We start from the raw sequence: 22,313 nt of genomic DNA, 5'->3' as shown, positions 1-22,313 counted from the left end.
CATACACGTTACATCGTCTCTCATGACTGACTTGGTCACATTCAAAAACTTGTAGGCTAGGAAAAAAAACAACCTTTACCCTCATACAACAGAGGAAGAAAGCAAGCAGATGCTATATGAGGTAAATATTAAGTGAACTAGAAAGGCTGGTTTAGTTCTGTGGAATATGGAGATATACAGTGTGCAGAAATGAAACTGTTCTACAGCATCCAACTTCGTAACAGAAGTACAATTTTTAAAAAGTAAAATTAGCTATGTCTACAATCAGAACCATAAACTAATATGAGAACAGTAAAGGTAACATATAAGCACTTAAGAACGTAAGCCGGCTTTCATGCTGCCTCATATTAAAAAAACAGGAAAAAAAAAAAGCAGCGAAGCAATTTATCTGCCTGATTTTGTATGAAATTCAGACTTAGTAACACTTTACCTACATAGAAAGGTGTCTTACACCTTCAGAGTTCAAAACTGTTCCAACAGCAGGACAGGAATCTCATGGATATCAATTCCCTACAAATTTTCACTAAAATACATCAGTCCAAGGATGCATAATTCCCCATTCTTGCACCAAAGCAAAACGATACAGTGTCAACTCAAAAAAAGAAAGTTGCATTATAATTACTCCATTATAAATTAAGTTGGAGATTATACTATATTAGGCACATGCAAGTTAAAACAAACTGACAAGAAATCAAAATTTGCTAACATTGCTATTCAGAGACATCTACAAAAAAAAAAAGATGATAAAAAAGCCAGGTGAACATGAAGAGGGAGCATTCACAGGTAATTTCTCAAACTGTAAAACAGATAATCAGATATAAATACTATCAAAATTTGTTTCACAGCAAGAAGAATGAGCCAGACTAAACAGTTTTACACTCAAAATGTTACTTCTAAACAATCAAAGGCTTGGTCTCACACACCAGCCTCTTACAAATCACAGTAAGCAAGACTAACAACCTCAGGTGATCACCTAGTCAAATGCACCTACTTAATCTTTAACCAAAATAACGTACAGCACTGCTCATCATGTGTTTTGGGTTTTTTTTTTTTTTCATTTCAAATCAAATAGTGTCTTTGAACAAGACAGCAAACAGCAACAACTAAATTCAACTTCTGTAGAAGACTTTTTCACAGCTCAAAGCAATTGTTGGCATAAATGATGGGAACTTACATAGCTGGCAAGCACAAAAGAAAATTCAGTATTGTTACAAGACATTAGCAGATACCTGAAAGAAAGTAACTCCATAGAAATGAGCATAAAGGAGAGGATTTTATATGGACATACACACAAACGAACACTGGACAAAAAGCCACCCTTTTCAAAGAATACGAAAGGAGCAACACAAAATCCATGGACAGAAAAAAAAAAAAAAAAAAAAAAGAAAAAAAAAGAAGAAAAGCAAAGAGCAGTAACAAGAAAAATATTTAAGCAGGTAAGAGGAAGGCCTGTAATAACTGGAGCCTAACAATAACATATCAGATTTCTGAATTTTTCTAAAACTGAACTCACCTTTAACACATTGTAGAAATACATACAAAAAGGTGTTCACAGGGCAAAGTAGAAAAGGGAGGGAAAGATTACATCAATCCAAATCAAAAGGACACACTGATAAGTTAAGGTAACGTGGAAAAGAAAACAAAAAAGATATAGGACTCAGTGGGTCAAATTTGGAACATGAGAAATTAAGTTTAACTGGTGAATAGTAAGAGAGCTGTATTCTGCCTGTCACGGTACTATGAAATATATTGGAGGGCAATGAATGAATAAAAATTTCTTACAAGAAAAGCTGTTAAAACATTTGATTCCAGCCTCCTTTGAACACCACAAGGAACTTTAAGGTCTGAAAGCCGACAGGGAAGGATATTGCCTATCAACAGCATGCCAGTAAAGGCAGGAGCCACAGAGCACAAGTATTATCCTCTTTAGTTCTTCCTCTGTCATGTGCCCCCTTCTATTCTGAAGCACTTCCCCCCCCTCCTCTTAATTTATCCTGATAGTGAGATCATTTGCACTGTACGGGGTACACTGACAGGATCCACCTAGTTCTGCTGTGCTAGGAAAGACTGACAAATCAATCAAGCTCTGCAAGCTGATGCCCCAGAGCAAGGAAAAGGCAATCTAGAGCAGCATCTCTCATAACCAGGGCAGTAATTCAGGACTGACTACCCGTCCTGGACTCAAGACAGCATCAGACAAAAACCATATTCCCCTCACAGCTTGCTTTTCTGTAACTACCTTCATTCAACAATTCTGTCCTGAACAGCTGAACTAAACCCTTCTACCACTAGGAATGGTAGAGCAAGGAACAAACCAGAAATGTTCTTTCTGCAAAAGAATATCTGATGTGTTTATTTCCTGTAAAAGTACTTGGGTTTATTTTTTCAAAATTTTAGGTCTTGTTGTCATTTCATGTAGTTTAGTCAGTATACTTCTACACTTTGCCCTGAATTTCTCAGTGCCTTGTAATTAAACCAGTTTATTCAGAACCCCAAGCTATTTTAACCTATCATACAGAGACCAAGCAACCTTAAACACATAGTACTATACCTCTACCAGCAAGCATGATATCCTTCATAAAACGACAGCACCCAACTCATTCAAAGTTAACACTTTTTTTAAAAAATAAAAATATATTAAAAGGAAAATAAACCCCACCTCAGATACATGTGTTTTACTGAATTTAGATGGTGAAATAGCAAGTGGTGATAAAAAACAGGAAGAAATAGCCAGCATCCATTTTTTGTTCTGGTTTTGAAAAAATCAAGAGGATGTATCCAAACCACAGCACAGTGTTACTGGAATAGAAATTTCACCATCGACAACAATAAAAAGATACAATGCACTATTGCAATATAATTTAAAGTGTTTCATCTGAAGTAAAGATCAAGGGACTTCCAAGAGCCTAAGACTCTTCACAAAATTAGTGGTTCAGTTTTCTGGACCATTCTTGGAAGTATTTGGAAATAACTGGAAAACAAGAATATTCTAGTGGATTCTAGATATTGTATAAAAAACTGAGAAGGATAAAGGACAGGGTCAAAGAACTGCCAATTATTTATCTCCACATCAACTGAGAGTAAAATAATGTCATAGTTAGCATGGTCTCTACCGTAGAATGAAAACTAAAAGCATAGTGAATGCCTTTATTTCAAGGATTTTTACTATGGTCAAGCAAAATATGGCTTCTTGAAATGATCACAGATTAGTTAACAGAACTAACTATAGTAATCACCCTACTTAGCCAAATAAGTTGGAAAAACCTAAATATCACATGGTATTTTAACGATTTGCTTTAAAGTCTCAATTAACTAAAATGAAACTCAGTTGATGGATTAAAGTAAAATACTTTGAGATCCATATTCCTATTTAGCAGCAGAAAACATCAATGAATAATTCCTAGTGCAACCCCATACAGACCGACAATGATCAGGTAAGGCACAACAAGATGTACAAGTTATAACTTAAGCAAATGACCTGAATCATGTTTAAAACAGTCACAGTCCAACAAAATGTATTTAGAGTTAAATACATATTTATTGCTATTTCCTCCCATTTAATATTAACTTATATTGTGTTTAATTAGTTTTTTTAGAGAGGAGCAGCATTTATGGTGCAGTTTTAGCTGACAAGACTGCTTTTGAACTTTTATCCTCCCTGCAATCAGGAGTGCACCACCCAGAATTAGAAGTTCTGTTTTACTGTGGTTTATTATGCTTATTGAATATGTTGAATTTATTATGTTTATTCAGTAATGGTTTTGCACTGAATGCATTTTGACATAAAGACAATCATTTAGGAAACTGGAAAAAAAGCTGCAGCTACAGGACTGGAGAGTCTTAGCCAGAGACAATTCAGATGAATTATTAAATCACAATGTATAATTATCTAACATAAGTGCAATACAAAGTTAAAGAGAGATAATGCAATCCTGGTGTGTATAAAAATGCAGTGTATGCAGAAGCCATCTTGCTTCTGCACAACCTACAGATACACTGTTCAGTGCAGAGTATCAGAAAGACTGCAGACAGCAAGTGTGGGATGGCTGAAACATCAGTACCTTTATTGCTGTTACAGATGTATCAGGTATCTCTACAATGTGCGGACTTGAAATTTCTTCAAGTGAAGACTTCTACAATCTTCTGGACAAGCAATAAGTGAATTTACGTCTAATTTAGTACACAAGACCATGCAGACTTACCTCATCTGTACCGCTACAGGCATGATTTGGTACTTGTTTATATTCTGAAAAGAATGGCCACTAGCTGTACTCCTTCCAGAGTTCAATTTAAGAAAGAATAAAATAATAATAATAATAAAAAAGACTTGCATAAAATACAACTTCTAATTACGGACTGTGCCCTCCCAGTTACAGGAAGCATAAAACCTTGGAAAGCAGTGCTGTCAGTTCTAGCGCCCTAAATGCAGCACAGCTCTCAAAGTACTTTGAGAAAATTACTTCAGAATGAACTGAAGGATTCAACGTGCCCAGTGACAAAAGTAAAACTTCACCCTACTCAGACTAAATCTTTAGTTCCTGCTGTTCTATAAACTGTAATTTGACACATTCACATAACATTTATTAGCTTGATGAACGACTCCAACTTGAAAAAGTTAAAATACACTGGACAGTTTGAGAATGCAAGGACACAGCTTTTAAGAATTGTTCTCATAAAAATGCAAAGTAGCAGATAATTTAGTTCAATATGAGTTTATAGCAAAATTATGCTTTTGAGATAAATATCTTAACACTTAACAGCAATATTCACAAAGACTAACTGTAGTCTAGGAAAGCTAATCTCCCCACGCTTCCTTTACAATTGATAGGGTGAGATAAGCATATTTAGAGACTTTCAAAACACTTAAATGCAAGTTTCCTGCTTTGAATGAACCTCTTCTTTCCAAATGGTATCAAGAGCCTTTACTGGCTAACCCTTCATAAACCCACTCCACTTCAAGTACACAGAAAAGATAAGGCTGTAATTGGTCTCAGACAGAAACGCACCTACTTTCCTCAACGAGATCTCTTTCTTCACCTAATTCAACTTCTACAAAACTTCTCCATTTCCTGTATCTGTTATTGCCACAGCAGCAGCCAAAGCACCCCAACAGCTCATTTCTCAACCTAAATAAAGAATTACTTTGCTGATACATCAGGCAAATCTGCCTTGAAAGTCACAATGCTTTCTTAAGACCTGGTTCATGATTCCAAGAAAAAAAAAATATGAAACAAACATATACATTTTAGATTGAGGAAGCTTGATTGAATTCACAACAGCTGAAACTTGCAGACATGCCACAGTGACACCTTGCAAAATATCTTAGTATTGCCAATTTTGCAACAGAACATACTGGCTAGAAATCAACTGCTTAATACTCCTCTGCTCTTATCGGAGACCAGATTTTCTCACAGAAGCACATTAAGTAATAGACATAGCTCACTGGGCTAGCTACAAATAAGTGCATCACTGCCTCCAAATCACTCCAGCATCTTGGAAACTGATCACCACCACCATGGTGGGAAGTCTCAGAGCATCACAACACTAAGAACTGATTCCTTACCATTAACTAAGCTGTATGCCACACAAACATTAATGTTACTCACATAACATGTTTAAGGCTCACTCAGTATATTAAGATGACATTGGAGTGCCCACAAATACACAGAGTAAAACACTTCTGTGATGTCTGTAACTTTTTCCTCATTTACTATCTTATGTGAACTGAGTAGCCCCATAAAAGGCTTCTCAAAGAAAACAGGTGTATGAAATTTTAATCCATACAATCCCATAAAACATGCACTGCAGCGAGTGTCATAATCAGATTGAGGTGCTTCTGTTTCTCCTTCTAGAAAACTCAGTGGTGCTCTTGGCTCAGCATCTGCTGCTGTCATTTTGAGGCCTTCTACTGAAGCTGTCACAGGTGCCATCAATGTTAGTTTTACTCCAAATTTAGGACTAGCTAGTCAAAATATTTGTGAAGAAGGGTTAAAGGTGTTATGATGAAAACCATTCCCCTATACAAATGTAACTGCTTGCCCTGACAAATGTAACAACTGTAACATCCAAGAACCTACAGGAGGGAAACTTCTTTTTTTTACTTTTATCACAGACAGTTCACAGCATGTACCTTAAAAGAATACAGTATATCTCTCTTCTTTGTGACAGAATTCATGCTCACCGGTTAAGCCAAAGAGCTAATAGTATACAGTAAGCAAACTTAATCTTACCAGCACTACTGGTATTGGCAATTCCTGCAACTCTAAGAATGGAAGACCAACTACAACCAGTGACAAATAAATGATTTTTTCACAGTTGCCATTCACTAAAAACATGAACCTATCACAAACCACTTAGAATCTATGAGCATTATTCTTTAAGCAAAAATAAATGAGAAAAAAAAAAGCAGGTATTGCAAATGAGTGGAGTGTTTCAGTTAATGTACAAGAGCAATTACAAACAATCATCAGCCAGATTTTGCTTTTGAGAACTTACAGAAGAAAGCACATCCTTAAACTCCAATAACTAGTTCTATCCCTTTCAGTCCATCTTCCAGTTCTGTGACTGTGATGGGTTGAAAGATGACTGTTTTGGGAAATAAGCCAGAGAAATAAACCAAATCTCTCCATTTCTACCGCTAGTTTTAATATGTATCTTCAGATGCTAGAACTGAGGAACTTCATTTTTCTTCAATACAATCATCACATCTGACAGCATCGTCTATTCAGAGCAAAACTCACTTATTTCACAGTTGCAGCACTTGTGAGTTTTAATCATGGCTGCAAATCACACTACTATAATTTCAAATCAAGTACCAAAAAACTTGAACACAGGAATACATACGAACTTTTCTGATTAACATGATCTGCCTGGCATCTTGCTGTGATGATGCCAGCAAGGACAGAATCTAATTTCCTAGGGACATTTTTGTGTCTTCACTGTGAAGACATCTCAGTCTCATTTGCTACAAATCTTCCAAATTTTGCAACAAATCAAGGAGGAATCCTCCTCAGTGAACAGCGTTCGTTGCATACTAGCTTACTCATTCCTCAAAGCACAGTTGCTCCTCAAAGTTCATAAGGCAGCAATACAATAAGGAAATCCAGAGTATGGTAATATAATGACAATTTTTCTCACCTTCTCCCACTACATTGCCATCAAATTTTCCCACCCCATTAATACATCACCCAGAGCTTCTGCCTAAAATGCCTTTCCTGACTCATGCTCCAACCTTCCTAGTTCAATACCCCATATGCTCTCTCCCCATCATAACACAAATTAATGTACATTGTCACACATTTCTTCCATTATTTCTATCCTCATTAATATGAACATAAAATGCAAAAGATTTTCATAATACACTAATATGGAATATTTAAATATGTTAAGACATTAATGAGCCATACAGATTTCCAGCACAGCACAGAAAAAACACTTCTGAATCAGTCTCCAATTCAAGGTTAAAACATTCAACAATGACAACAACAAAGAGCAATACATTTAACAAGGGAGCCACAGGTATGGGTAAACTCAGACCTCTCATGCTTAGAACTATACAGAGGTCTGAATAATACCACTGAGAAGACGGACAAGCACTTACTTAATATACACCAATGGAAACTGAGAAAACCTTGAGTGCATGCATAGGTAACACATACTATGCAAAATCCAAAGATTTTTTTTTTAACCACATGTGTAATATGATTTTGCATTATTTTTACAGCCAGCAGGTTTCACTGAGCAGGTCTAAATGTACAACTGTGTAATTTTTTACCCATATTCAGTAGGCCCTGGTTTTAAACTGGATGACCCACATAGGCCAACATATTAAGATGTTGCTAAACTATGAAGTACACACTTTTTTACTTTGTACTTTGGTAACAATCTTTAGCTTCCTGAGAGCCAGAAAAAAAACTTCAACTCAATTGCTCATAGTAACATTTGAACCAAAATGTAACAATGAAAACCTGGTTTTGTCAAAACCTCCACAATCAAAAAGCTAAGACACTGAGACAATGTATCCTTATAAGGTTTTCTTCTTGCATCTCCCCACACCCCTTAGCGGCGGGTACCAAAGCATTATGACGAGACCTATGATGCTACATAATTATATTTTTCCCTCAAATGATAAAAATCTAAGAACCCTCATAAATACACCTAATAAGGTAAATCAACTACAGGCTCAAAAGTTCCAGAGGAAGAATTGCTACATACATGCCCACATGTAATCACCATTTAAGACTACAGTTCCACTGCTAAGGTTGCATTTCTGTCAAGGGAGTAGTCCTACTTGTCTACAGCAACTGCTGCTTTACAGCGTGAACCTCAATGACATGCTGGAGATCCAGAGCAAACAGATGATCCAGCTGAAAAGACTGATTTTACGTTTTAACTGACCGTTAGCCTATATAAATGATGTCACACTTCTACAGCACCAACATCAACACAAAGAAAGGAGCAAGAATTCATGCTGGAACCACCCCTCTTGGACCCTGAAGATTCAGATCTTTTTAAAAGATCTTTTAAGAGATGGCATGTGTAACACGGAGCTTCCAAGGAACTACAAGTAATTTAGTGTGACCTATAACAAAAAAACTAGAAATAATGGACAGAAGGAAATTTATGATAGAGCAGGGAAGAGTAGATATAGCTGTTCCAAAAAGAGATACTCACTTTCAGATCTCTTGGTGCACTCTGAACAAATGTGTAAAGAGCTGAACTCCATCATTATCATTGGTCTACTTGGATTGTCAGTGCTGGAAAGGTCTTGCCGAGGCTTTCTTATAGTCACAGCATAAGAAAGACAACCAACCCTTGCACAAATAAATTGGTTAAAACATATAAAACTTAGAACATACATAGCTGATGTTCTCACAAGGAAGGAGGGTACCAGTGGAGTTCCACAAGCCTCTGTGTTGTTCGACATATACTAAATTATGCAAGAAACAGGAGTAAGGTGAAAAGTTTTCCAACACTACTGTGACTATCAATATTACATTATTCTGGAGAGCAAGGAAAGGGCTGACTACAGTAAAGAAGGTGGTCTATCAGACTAGCAGACTGAGCAATAAAGCAGAAGATAGCCAGCACAGATGAATGGAGCCAATGCAAGATGAGGTGCAGAGGGGAGGAGGGAGAGAAGCAATTCTAACTTTGCACATAACAAACCAATGGGCTTTGCACTGAATACTGCCAGCTTTCAGAAATTAAAGCCAATGCTAGGAATTATTATGAAAAAAATTAGTACAAAACAGATCACTGTCTGCCCATCTTGGATATCACTAGCAGTCCTGGGGCCTTCAGCTCCAGAAAAGAATGTAGCAGAATACAGTAGTTTCAGAGGAGAGCAAAAGGTACAATCAAAGGCACAGAGTGGGTTCTACAGGGAAAAACAAATAAGCAAGTTAGGACTCTTTGGTTTCAGAAATATTTGAGTGGAGGGAAAAGCAATAAAGGGTACAAAATCATACAAGGAGCAGAAATGGATTCTTCACTCTCATCCAAAAGAAATGTGGCACCAAAGGAAACCAGTACAAGCTAAGTTCAAAGAAAAGAAGGTAGATGTTACAACAACAAATAGCATACCTGTAGTATTCCTTACCAAAGGATATCTGGATGCCAGACATTTAGCTACTGGGGGGGGGGGGGGGGGGGGGCGGCGGTGCGGGGGGAGGACTGGCCAAGTTTGAGGATAAAAGTCCAAAAGGTTACTAGCTACACAAAAAACACCTCACATTTAGAACAAACCTTTACTGAAAATAGTTAGGGATTGAAAGAATATTCAAGCTGAGTATTATACATGCTTGCCTTGTTCTCACCCTTCCACAAGCATTTATTCATACTCAACCACTGGAGGAAGAATGCTGGACTGTCTTTTGTTTGATTTCATTCCAGATTAGATTTTACTTAAAACTTGTCCACCACTTCACCAGTAACATTTAAATCTTCATTTGAAAGTCTCATTTGGTACTCATGATAGTGCCAATATCACAGACAGAGCCACAACAGATATGCTTTAAAGGAACTTGCTGCAGCAGCTTAAAAAGTCATTCATTGCACTGCCCACCTCATCCCTGCCTGAAGTTACTGCACTAACCAGTGCCAGCAGCACAAGTAACACTTTTATAACTACTACTCTACTACTTTATACCCATTCAGTTATCATCAAGCCATTATGGAAAAAACAAGACTGTGCTTGAAGATTTGGGGGTCTACCCTTCCAATTTATTTTTATTTAAAAAAAGTCTTATGCTGGAGTTATAATAATAGTGCCGCTGCTAAATGTACACATAGTCAGTGACAAAACAACAATCAAATACAAGCTGAGCTTTACCATCAGGTTTCACAGCTTTAGTTAGATTAAAAAAATATATATTTAGGATGACAAATTCTCATGTTCTTAAATTGAACGTCGTTTTCTTTAGATTTTCTTTTAGAAGTTTAATTACTGCTTGTCTGTATTTTAGTTCTCTATTTTTTTAATTCAAACAATTTGATCCATGTATTTTCCAGTTTTCAAATCTTTGTTCAAAGGTGAGACTATAGTTCCCATTGTTACCATTTTGGTAACATGGCATTCAAACTGTTGGCATTTACAGAACTCTCTTGTCTAAATTATTTTAACATAATTATGAGAATAGGTAAGAGGCAGTCAACACTGACTACTCGAATACTTCTTCCTGAAAGAAATTAAAGGCTACCTTTAAGAATCATTATTGGTGTATGGTTTGTTTTTTGTGAAGGAAGCACTGCTGAAAGCATCATGCAATTTGTCCCATCTGTGATCTAGCCTCAAAAATCATGGATAAAATCATTTACATAAGTCAGATAAAATGGGAGTAAAGCCAGGGAACATGTTGAACACATCTGTTTTCTAGCTGGCTCTGCAATTCTTCCAATAACGCATGCCTATAGGATAAAAATTTCTTGTTCTATGCCATTGGACTGTACGACATCTCAAAATGGCAGAAGGCTTGTTCAGGTAGTTACACTGACAGAAGTTATCTTAGCAATATGACTTACTTCAAAGACAGCATATGCGTAAAACAGACTGGTAAAGACATGTTTTTGCCAACAGAAACTGCATCTGACCCTAGGAGAACTTGTTCTCAATCAAGTTTCCTGTTGTAGAGCAGGTTTATGTTCAAAAGCCACAAGGATTGTATGTGCGGGGAAATAGATGTGGAAGAACAGAAACTGCATGCTTTCCTGTAGAACAACTTATTGAACAGTGATGCTGTTGAGTCTAGAAATATTTAATGTAAGAAAACCAACCTGAAATAGAGATTGAATTCTATACATTGTAAGGTTCTGCTCTTTGGAAAGATAGCTCAAATTCATATATATGAAGAAAGAGATACCCGATTTAACAATCACTAATACAGGCTCCTGTGTCAACAAATGCAGGAGGCAAGAACCTGAGGTTGCTGAAAAAAAGGCAAACCCAAAACAAAACACAGCCCAACCAAAGGTGCACACACATACCCTATGACATCAGAATGACATTTTAATAAGGCTGTCATGTTACTTCTGCTCCAACTTACAGAGTAGGTTAATTGCTCTGTTGCTAAAGACTTTGTCTGGGGAACTTTGAAAAAGATACAGACATATCACACAGAGTTCAGTGAGAGTTAACAACAAAAAACCTGAGAAAACATGACCTGTGAAGAAAAGGCCTGTTTGCACAGTTTAGTAAAGACAAGTCTGAAATAAAGTGAGACAGAGGAACTGTCTTCACATATACAAACAGTTGGTGCAAAGAGTACAGAAATCATTATACTGCATGAGTAATAACAATTGGACAAGAACTAACTGGCTTAACTAGCACCAAGACAGAGACTTAAGGTAAATATTAAGAAAAGCCTCCTAACTATAATGATAGTTATGTACTAGCTATAAATAGACCAGTGAAGAGGTGTGGTATTCCCCTTTTGAGTTTTTTCTTAAGAACAGATCAGACAAATGTCTATCAGACATGATTTCAGCGTATTTGCTTCTGCCTCAGAGTAGGGACTGACTCATGAAATCCCTTCACTTCTTAGACATCTGTCTTATCTTCATTTATCCAAATGAGAACTCTTATCTTCATTTATCCAAATGAGAACTGTTTATCAGTGTTATCTTACCTGAACTTCAAAAGTACAATCTTTGCAACATAAACATCTGAAACATTTTAATTTTACTATATTGTTGTTGTCAGACTGTTAATGTACTTAGCACAAAACATCTCAGGAACACAAAAGTGGCATCTTTTACTACTGCAGATAATCCACAGAAGTGGATAAATTATTTAATGTAAATACAGAAAGAGAAGCAAGTGAGGGAAAAATAGGGAAGGACTCAAAAGAAAAAAAAAATAAAAACAAAGCTACAGCAAAGAAAAGAACCTTTAGCCTAAAGAAAACTATTTTCCTCTCATACTGTTTGCTGGTATAATTTAAAAAATATACAATAATTTGAGATACAAAAGTAAACGTAAGTAAAAGACTTTGCAAATGGACAGGAAAAATTCATGTCTACAAGGCCTCCCTACACTACCAATTCCCGACTCTCAGTTTTTAAAGCACACTGCAGGTACCCCTGCTTTGGCCTTGCTCAAGTTAGTCCAACTTCAAATGACCTCATTAAGCTGGGTTCTAAATTATGCCACATGTGATTTGTGGGTCAAGCGTCTCTAGAGCAGCGGCTCCCACAGATAGAAATCAGTGCAATATCCTGACACAGAACTCCATCGTCCTTTTCTTACTGTCACCAAACCTTCTGCAACTTCTCAAAATATACACTTAAGGTGAATATATTAAAAACATCTCAGAAAAATATGCTAAGTCTAAGCAATCAGGTTAACATAGAGCCATAAGATGTATTTGTTGTTATTACTGTATTACTAAATCAAGATCTCATGCTGAGACCCAGAAGCAAGAATCATAACTAATGCACTGCATTCTGAACATGTTCCTACTGCTCAATTATGTTTACAATGTTATTTTGCAAGATATGTGCAATTATAGTATGCATGATCTGTTTTGACCTATTCCTTGGCACTACAAAATACCAGAAATTTGAAATAGTAAATGCAGTATTTATTCTATTAAAAAAAGATTTTTCTTCTCTCCTACAGAAATAGTGTGCTTAATAGAATTAACTGTGTTTTTGAAATTTTTTTATTTTTACATTTAATATTGTGTCAGTTCTACACCAGGATTTTAAAAGCTTATATTTAGAAATCAAACGTTCAGGACAGCAAACTTAATTATTTGCTAACCAGATGAACCTAGGTAGCATCACCAGTAAATATACATTTACATTAGTTTGTCATACATATGAAAATAAGCTCCGCAAAAGTAACAAGATGTACTTAATTACATTGATCAGTCAGATTTTCATCATTCATTCATTTTTCTCCAAATACTAGTCTAAACAGAGGATAATGTAAACAGCAGAGCTCTAAAAAGAAATTATTAGAAAATACATTCATTACTCCAAACCAAATGTGTACGTCCTGATAGATCAGAACACTTCTGCCTGTGTGTTTGGTTGGAAAGAGGGAATCAATGAATGAAATCGCTATTATCATTCTTAGGTTGCATTTTATAAGAAAATATTATTTTCAGTTCAGAGAATGCTCAGTTAAGAGAGCCACTGAACAATCCGTCATGAAAATAAATTGCATGTAATTAGTTTTTATTTAGTTTGCTGATGTAAAAAGTCATCCTGCAGTGAAGATAATATAGATAAAAGGCAAAAAATCAAACTTAAAATTGCTGATATGCAAAGCTTTTTTCAAGAAGTTATCTGTAAATACTTATTAATAATGACAAGGTTTTAGAAAACAATTCTGATTTGTACCCATACATTAATGCTATATTTCAGCAAATTGAAGAAACAAAAAGAAAGTAAAAGCTGTAAATATGAATTAAATTTATGGAATAACCAACTGTCTTGCTTTCTGCAGAGAAAACGTTACCTTTATAATAAAACAATAAGACTTCTGCATTTAGCCTCAATCAGCTTTAAATTCCACAAGTCTGTACATTGATTAGCTTTCCTAAGAACCACAGCAAAGAACCACTGATGGGTCTATGACCAAATCTGAAAGGTTATTTATTTTTACCATAAATTATCTAAATTTTTATCAACATAAAGCGGAAAAAAAAAAAAAAGCGTGCTTCCCTACCATGATATTAAATGAGATAATGGTCTTGTTACACTACATTAATACGTTCTACCTGTCACAGGTATCTGTCTACTCACATACACTATAAAAGCTTTCAGTATTACCAAACACCACAGTTATCTTCAAAAAAGTTTCCTCTGACAGTTCAGAAATCTCAGCAAGGCAAAACGAGCAATTCACAGACATGTTTTCTTCACCGTAGTCTTCCATTACCATCAGATAACCACTGACACAGTTCATCAAGGCAAACTGTACGCAGATTTTTCTCCAGCAATGAGTCAATTTGATAAACATTACCTTGCTATTCTGCCTTACCAAAATACAATAAAACCTTAGGGAAAAAAATCAAATTAATTATATACAGCCTCATCATCTGAATCAATATTTGGGTTCAATACATTTCAGTAGCAATCATGACAGAACACAAAGAGTAAAGAAAACAGGAATTATAGCAAGTGTTCATTTTTTAATATATTTCTAAGGAAAGTTATTTACAAAGCCACTATAGCAAAGGCATGCATGAAAGTAAAATTTCCTCACACAGTATTTCTGTTAATTTCAAATAACAGCAAAGGGCTTTGCCACAGGGTAGGAAAAAAACCCACACAAACAACATGAAACCAACCAAGAAAATCCTTCTAAGTATTTTCAGTGTAGCATAAGTACTAACTCCTTGCTGCCCATTCCCTTAAAACTATCCATAAAGGAATTCCACAGGAAAGAAGACTCGCTAGGTTATTCTGCTACAAAGTGCTGTGCCACGAGAAAATCCAAGATGTTGTGCAAGACAAGCATATAGACACTCATTCTGCAAATACTACATCTTTGCCATATACATAGCAGCACGTTTCTGAAGGCCTCTTATGCTCTGCAACGTGCTGCATTGTTTAAGGAAATGTTATAGCCGAGAAACATTTTCTGCGTTGACTATCAATCCCTCTTATTTCTAGGAAGGTTTTTATTATCTTTTACCAACCTCTTAGAGCACACTTCATGATACAACACAGCTTAGAAGTGCTCAGCTTATTTAATGCTTTGATCTTCAGTAATTCCACAGACAAAAACTAAAACCAGATTTATGAAGCAAGAGAGGAAGTCAGAGAAAAAGCCAATCTCGTAGGTGCTGCAATGCACCTCAGAATCAGCAAGGCAAAAAATAATCTAACATTCACTTTTTCCCCCGACCAAAGTATCTCGCAGAACCTGACCTACATACCCAATTCATAGCACTGCTATCGCTGCAGCGCAATTTAAAGACAAGAGACTACAGCATCAGCACGGGCAGAAAGGCTTACGGTGACGTATAAGCGTTTGTACAGCTCGTAAAATCCCTAAGATCCTGCAGTTGCAACGTAAATAACTCACACGTAGCGCGTGTCCCCGGCACCTCCAACAGCCAGCGGCGCTCAGCGCCATCTCCAGAGGGACGGCGGACCCCAGCAGCGCGGCCCGCGCCCCCCGCCCCCGAAGCTGCCCCGAGCGGCTCCCGCACCGGCGGCCCCCCCAACACACCCACAAACCCGCCCCCGGGCAGCCGCGGCCGCCCCCCGCCCGGCCTCTCCCCGCGCCACCCCCGCCCGCCCCGCCGGCACCGACCTGTGTCACAGCGGAGGCCGGGCGGCCGCGAGGGACCCCCCGCGCTGCCCGGCAGCAGCGGGCGCAGGCCCGGCTGGGCAGGCGACGCGGAAGGAGCGGCCAGGTTTCCAGAGAGGCGCCCACCCCCCCAGAGGAGGGGGGGAAGGGGCCCGGGGCCTGCCCGCGCCGGGGCACGGCGGGGAGGGTGACAGCAGGCACGGGAGCCGGCGCGGAGAGAGCCGCGCTCCGAGTCAGACCCGCGGGCAGGGCAGCGAGGACGGTGCCCCCGAGGCGCTGGCGGCGCGGCCGGGCCGAGCCGGGACCGGGGGGGTCTCGTCAGGCGTGAGGCGCCGGCGGCCGCCGCCGCTTCTGCTGCCAACCGAAAGCCCCGCCTCCCCCTCGGCCGAAACTCGTGACGTCGGCCGCGCCGCCGGCGGGAGGCGGAGGCAGGCGCGCGGGACGTCACCGCGGCACAACGTCATGGCGCACGGGCGGTGCGAGAACCACGGCCCGCCCCCGCGCACGCGCAGGAGGCGGCAGAGGCGGTGGGAGGCCGTCCAGCGCGCGCGCGTCAGCCACGCCCCCTGCCCCAGCCCGGCCGCGGTGCGCGCGCCGCTCCGCTGCCCTCCGTGAGGCGGCCGGGCTGGCGCCAGCGGGCCCGGTGCGGGGCGGCGGTACCGGCAGGGGCGGCCCCATGGGCAGAGGGGCTGCCGCCTCCCGCCTCTGCCTGAGGCCGGGCAGCAGCCGCTGGCTGCCGTCAGGCCGTTTTGGGTTAGACCCGGCCTGCGGCTGTGTGATCTTTATTGTTCAGAGATAGGATGTGAACATCCACCTCGGTGCAATCACGTCTCCGCCGTTGCTTAATTCAGAAAACCCTTGGCCCTGGCCCGCCCCGAGCAGCAGTCCGGCGGTAGGACAAGCGGCCTCGGCTCCATGGTGAGCAGGCTGCACACACTTTTTAGGACAATTCAAAATGCTGCTCTGCTGCCTTCAGGTTGCCCATTCCTCCTGGCACAGGCTGACCGCTCTGCAGGTGCCACCTTCTTCCCTCAGAAAGTCAATACACACTCGGAAGAAGGATGCTACCCTAAATTAATTGATGAGGAAGCACTCACCCAGTATGTAGCAGGACAGCTATTAGTGCTACTCTCAACACCTAAGTAGCAGATGACTAAAAATTACTATGGCACTGTAATTAGTTTTGTACAGATTTGAAACTAAGCCTACAGGCACAAACCCTTGTGCACACACAAGAAGCATGAATGACCCGTGTGTTGGCAAACCCCCTTCCATGACGCGCTGGCAGGCGATGGGTGTTCAGAGCCCTGCCGAGGTGGCAGTGATATGTGCTGCTGCACCTGACCCTGCTGCACGGTAACCTCAGCAGAGCTGCGCTTGTGACCTGCTTTCTGGCCCTTGGCCAGAGGTACTTAACCATTAAGACAATTAGAGGTTTGTAAAGCCTGGATAAGCCCTCAAAATCCACCCAAAATGAGGGTTGGGGGGGTTATTTTGGCCACCCTAAACAAACCTGGGAAAACTTGCTTGAACAGATGTTTAAGACTTACATGTTATTACAGGCATATATAATTATGCTGGTACGGTCCTTCAAACAGACAAGTCTTCAGTGGGGCAAGACCCCAAGCTGCATACCCAGGCAAGCAAACTTCCAGTGGGAACCACAAATGAAACTAAACAATTGCACATCAAGGCCCACAACCTGAGTATTGTGAGATCTTCCACTGAAATAGGCTACAAAAAATGGTAAAAACAAATATCATCATCTTTTAAAAGAAGGGATTGAAAAGGACTGTGATAAAGACCAACAGATGAAGCATATCCAAGAAAGGCACAAGACTGAATCACAGTGATTAATAAGAACTCCAGAGCCAACACTAAGGAGACGCAGTCCTGTCTCGAAGCTAAGATGCTCTGTTCCACAGTTGGCAAAATCATGCCATGTTCGTGAGACACTTGTCATGACCAAGAGTCTTTAACTAGAAAGTTAAAAAGGTGACCTTTTCTGCTAAATGATAGAGTAAGAGCCAAGAAGAATGCTGACGTGTGATACTCCTGCACCATCAAGCAAGATCAATGAGCCACAGCTGCTTACACAGCTTTGAAAACACATCCAGTGTTTCCCTTGCCTTAATGTTCCAGTTCATGGCCATTTGTCACTTTTAGCATCTTGCAAATGGATTTCACTGATGAAGCAATGGTTAGTAAGCAGAGGGTTTTGAAGTCAGAATTCCTTCACTACCAAAGCTAGGAAGGATTGTAGAAAATCACCCCATATTCCTCTGCCCATGTGGCTCTTCGTGTTTCTGCACAAACCTGCACAGCACAAAGCACTCTCCTTGCACTATAAACACCATCCCAAGAGCACTTTGCAGAGGTGATACACAACCTGACAGCCATCAGCACTATTGTGCCATAATCCCTAAAACAGAACATATTCGGTATCAGGAGCAGGATAAACAGCTAAACATTGACTCTGAGATTAAAAAAAAACAACCAACCAAACAAACAAAAACTATCAACACCAGAAACCAGCACTTATGACACTGGCTCAGCCCAAACCCAGGGGCATGGTTCTGAGATCATTTGTCATGCTACCGGAACAAAATAAATCTTACAGGAACAGTGTAATTGCTGATACAGAAGAGTATAAAAATAGAGGACAGAAGTTGCAATAAAGCATATTAGTTATTTATGCATTCAGTACAAGCCCTGTACAGGTGATGGAAGTTGGGAGGAGCAGGGGTGGAAATTATAGGGTAAGCACATCTTAGTATACTCAAGCAATTGACTGAAATCTGACAGTATGGCTCTCCCTGGATTTCAGAATCAATGCCTCACTGCAGTAAGAGGTTCTCACCTTCTAGATGTACTGCTTGAGGCTAACAAGTGCCTGTATTAGTTAACACTAAAGCCACAGCTTCTAAACACTTTAAATGGAAACAAATGCACTCCTTTTCATGGCCATGCCATCATCTTCCTTTTCCACCCCAAGTTTGTCTGCCTCCACACCACTTATTCCTATCACTGGCACCATATTACCATGTTACCACATTTTGAACTACATCCAGAAAAGGATCTAGTTAAATACATGATTAATTTAATATATTTTTAACCAAAAGAGGGGTTAACTGGAAAAGGAACAAGCTGCAGAGATGGGGCAGATAAGTCAAAACAGCTTTGCTTGGGAACAGCAGTAGCATAAAGTCTGTGATGTTTTAACATGATACGTTGTCATGTTATAACATGATCAAGAGTTCTCCCTCACCAGCAGGAAGGCCAACATTCTGTTTATAAATTTAAATCTAGCTTGCATGCACTGAGCAAACAACAGTATTACTTCAAGCCTTCGTTAGTTCTACCTGTTTGCTATGCTCCTCTGCCTTTCCATGACTGAAGGAAACATGTGCCTGCATCTCACTAGTTCCACTTCCTCCTGATAAAAATGCACCATCACTGTGAGGCTGATGCCAAAAGAAAGGAAGAGCAAATAGCTTGGGGAGGACAGTCCTAAATCACTGCTGGAAGATTCCTAAGAGGCTTCATCTTCCTTACTAGCAATTGTATTTCTTACCCAGACTGGCATCTCCCATCATACTTAGTATTTTGCATTTCAGGACACATTCTCACTGCCCATGACATTCAGGTTAGCTCCAGAACAAAATAAATAAAGAGCAGCCAGCTATTGACTTGTCTATAATACTTGAACCAAGTATATAATACATAGACCAAGGTATGAGAAAAATAGAGTGGTCATTCAGGTATGGAGTTGCTTCTCTAGAAAAAGCACACTGTAGATGACACTGGGCAGCAGTAGATTTGTCTGCTCCAATCCCATCATTGGAGTTTATGAAGCAACTCATTTACCTTTAGGACTCAGCCATATTCAGCAATCCAGAACGCAGGCAGTGTTGACTTTACTAATAAGATTATTCCCCTAACGTCTACATTACTGAGCCATTTAACACAAGTCTGCTATTTGAGATGGCAAGAGTAAACTAGGAGATGCTGATTAGAAGTATATGAAATTACGCTATCTGGCAGATAGCCTCCTTTCTTAAAGGTTATACAGGATGTTCTATACAACTATTCAGAAGATTAAACATATCCATAAAAGCTTGTAACAAGCAACCGTTGCCTTGTATTTGTCCATTTACATCTTAAAGCAATAGACCTTATTGCAGAATGACACTGCACAGAGTATATTCCCTTCAGCAAACATGATGACTGTTAGTCTTTAAAGAATGTGGATTTTTAGAACACAGACTTCATTTTACACTAAGTAAAACCCCTGAATAATCAAACTTCATTTTACGCTAAATAAATACCCTGAATCATCAATATTCTGCTTAAGACAAAGAGCATCTGTAAAACATAGGGCAAGTACAGTTGATGAAAATTCCCCTTCGTTGAGCTACACTGCTTTCATAAATGTAAAGTTCTACGTTATAGAATCTGTTATATGCAGATAGAACACCACATGGTGAAGCAAAGTAGCCATTGATAATCATCTATTTATCAGTCAAATGAGTATCTGACAAGGGATAGGCAGAATAGGTGCAGGTTTATGCAAAGGTAAATATTAAAGCAACTGAAAAGAGATATCTAACAGAATGGTAAATATAACTGTCATTCTAACATTCTTTTCTTCACTTAATTACAACTGTACAGTGCAGCAAACGTTTAAGTTTCAGTGTTTGGTCAATAAACCTCTTTGATTCCTCCTAAGGTTCCTTAGCCCTTTTCACGGTTGCATCTACCTGCCTTGTCAAATAAATAAAATCAAGCCCTGTTCTCTGAACCTCAGATACCCAAATCTTATACAGGTCAAGGACGGTTTTGTTATGACGCCCACTTTTTTTTTAACCTCTCAATGCCATTTGATCAAGAACTGTTGTTACAACAGCCTAGGAAGAGCTTTGCTACCACTGGTATTATCTGCAGCACTAACAGCAGAAAACCAAAACATTCATGCTGCCAGCTGACACAACACTGTATTTATGCAAGGCACTGCAAAACTTTTAAAACAATTTCAACCTGCATAAAAACAGACCAAAGAGGCAAAGATCAAAATAAAACCTTTGTTCTGAGAATTAAACATTTCATGTTCTTCCTGCTGTAAGAAGAAAAACTGGGCGGTGGGGGAAAGTGATCATTGCAAAACAATTACAGCAAAGGAGTTACGATCCTAATAGCTAATATAATGTGATAGCATTTTAATATGGTGCACAGTAAGCCTCAACACATGGGGAACATCAGTATTACCACCAAAAACGAAGCAAAAAAAAAGCACAGAACACTGATGTTTCCACTTCTCTTTTTAAGGATGTATTTTCTTACACTGTACTTACCCCTAGAGTATTTTGAGTAAATTCTTGTATTGCACTAAGCTGCAGTGGATTACAGTGCCACAAATGCTAGCTGTTTCAACTTCTTGCTAGGGAAAAAAAGCACACACAGCACAAGCCTCTTCTAAAGAGCTAGCTTAGATCTTAATACATCCATTGCTTTGCTGGAAGTTGAAGGCAGCAAGGTCAAATAAAAGTTCCTTGTATTCAGTACAAACAGAAAGGTTTGTTACAGTTCTTAGTAGAGTTTATTAATGGCAGACTGAACATGTCTCCCACACAGGAGAATGGCTCATTTTCTAATGTTCCATTTCACTGAGGTGAGTGATGTATTTCACCATCATTATGTATAAACTTCCCCTGTTCATGAATATTAAGTCTCCAGCAAAGTTACAGACAAAATGTGCAACAGTGTAAAATAATTATTTCCAAGTTTATGCTCAAATCCCGTAGAGAACAGTTCTGGGATATAATAAAAGTAATTTAGTTTTATCAAATCACCACCATTTCACATCAAATCTACAGTCCACACATATTGTAGAAGCTCACAGTCAAATATAAAGTAAATTTCACAAGTCTCAAGCCTGTTCATGTTTTACATTCTTAACATATTTCTGTAAAAGAAGGTTGATATAATCTCTTACCAAAATAAATAATTTCACTTATATGCAATGAGCTAGGCTTTTAGACTTCCTAATCTAACAGGTGCATTTTCTTCCAGGAATTATCTTGCTGTGTACCCTGAACTAATATTTGGATTAATCAAAATGTACTTTGCACAAGAGGTTTGAAAAAAGCTGATTTTTATCTCTGTACAAGTTTCTCACAACCACATCAGCGACCACCCTGTTACTAAGGAAAGAGGATGTCAGAAGGAAACAGCACTTTGGCTCAAACCGCTCCTTCCCCACAAAACTGGCATTCAGATTTCATGAAAAAGCTATCTACATGTACCTGTGTAAGTCCCCATACTTTAATGAAAGACACTAAAGTCAAACATTTTTGCAGAGAATGAACAGCTGGCAGGGACTCTTACATTCAATCCAAAAATCAGGTATTAAAGAAGTTGCTTCTATAGCAGCAACTTGATTCCACAAATTTCAGTTTTTACAGCAAACACAGTCATCACTTATTTTTTGTATTTTGATTGAAGTTATCAGACATAGGAACACCTGCCTTAATGTAAATAAAAAAAAGGA

General features: G+C 39.1%; 1 protein-coding gene across 4 annotated transcripts in view; it reads right to left on the bottom strand.

Annotated features, from left to right (window-relative positions):
* Nucleotides 1-22,242, bottom strand: part of MAP3K2 (mitogen-activated protein kinase kinase kinase 2) — a 62,455-nt gene extending 40,213 nt beyond the window's left edge. For 2 of the 4 annotated variants that reach the window (XM_080398718.1, XM_080398721.1), the window contains exon 1: nt 15,770-22,242. The gene's annotated coding sequence lies outside the window, so the exon portion shown is untranslated. Of the gene's footprint in view, nt 1-2,659; nt 2,800-15,538; nt 15,692-15,769 lie in introns of those variants that run through there. The other 2 variants (XM_080398719.1, XM_080398720.1) reach the window with 2 other exon arrangements.
* Nucleotides 22,243-22,313: the final 71 nt, after the last annotated feature.

Source organism: Falco punctatus, assembly GCF_963210335.1.
Source record: "Falco punctatus genome assembly, chromosome: 8".
Classification (NCBI taxonomy): domain Eukaryota; kingdom Metazoa; phylum Chordata; class Aves; order Falconiformes; family Falconidae; genus Falco; species Falco punctatus.
This window is presented reverse-complemented; position numbering and strand designations above follow the sequence as displayed.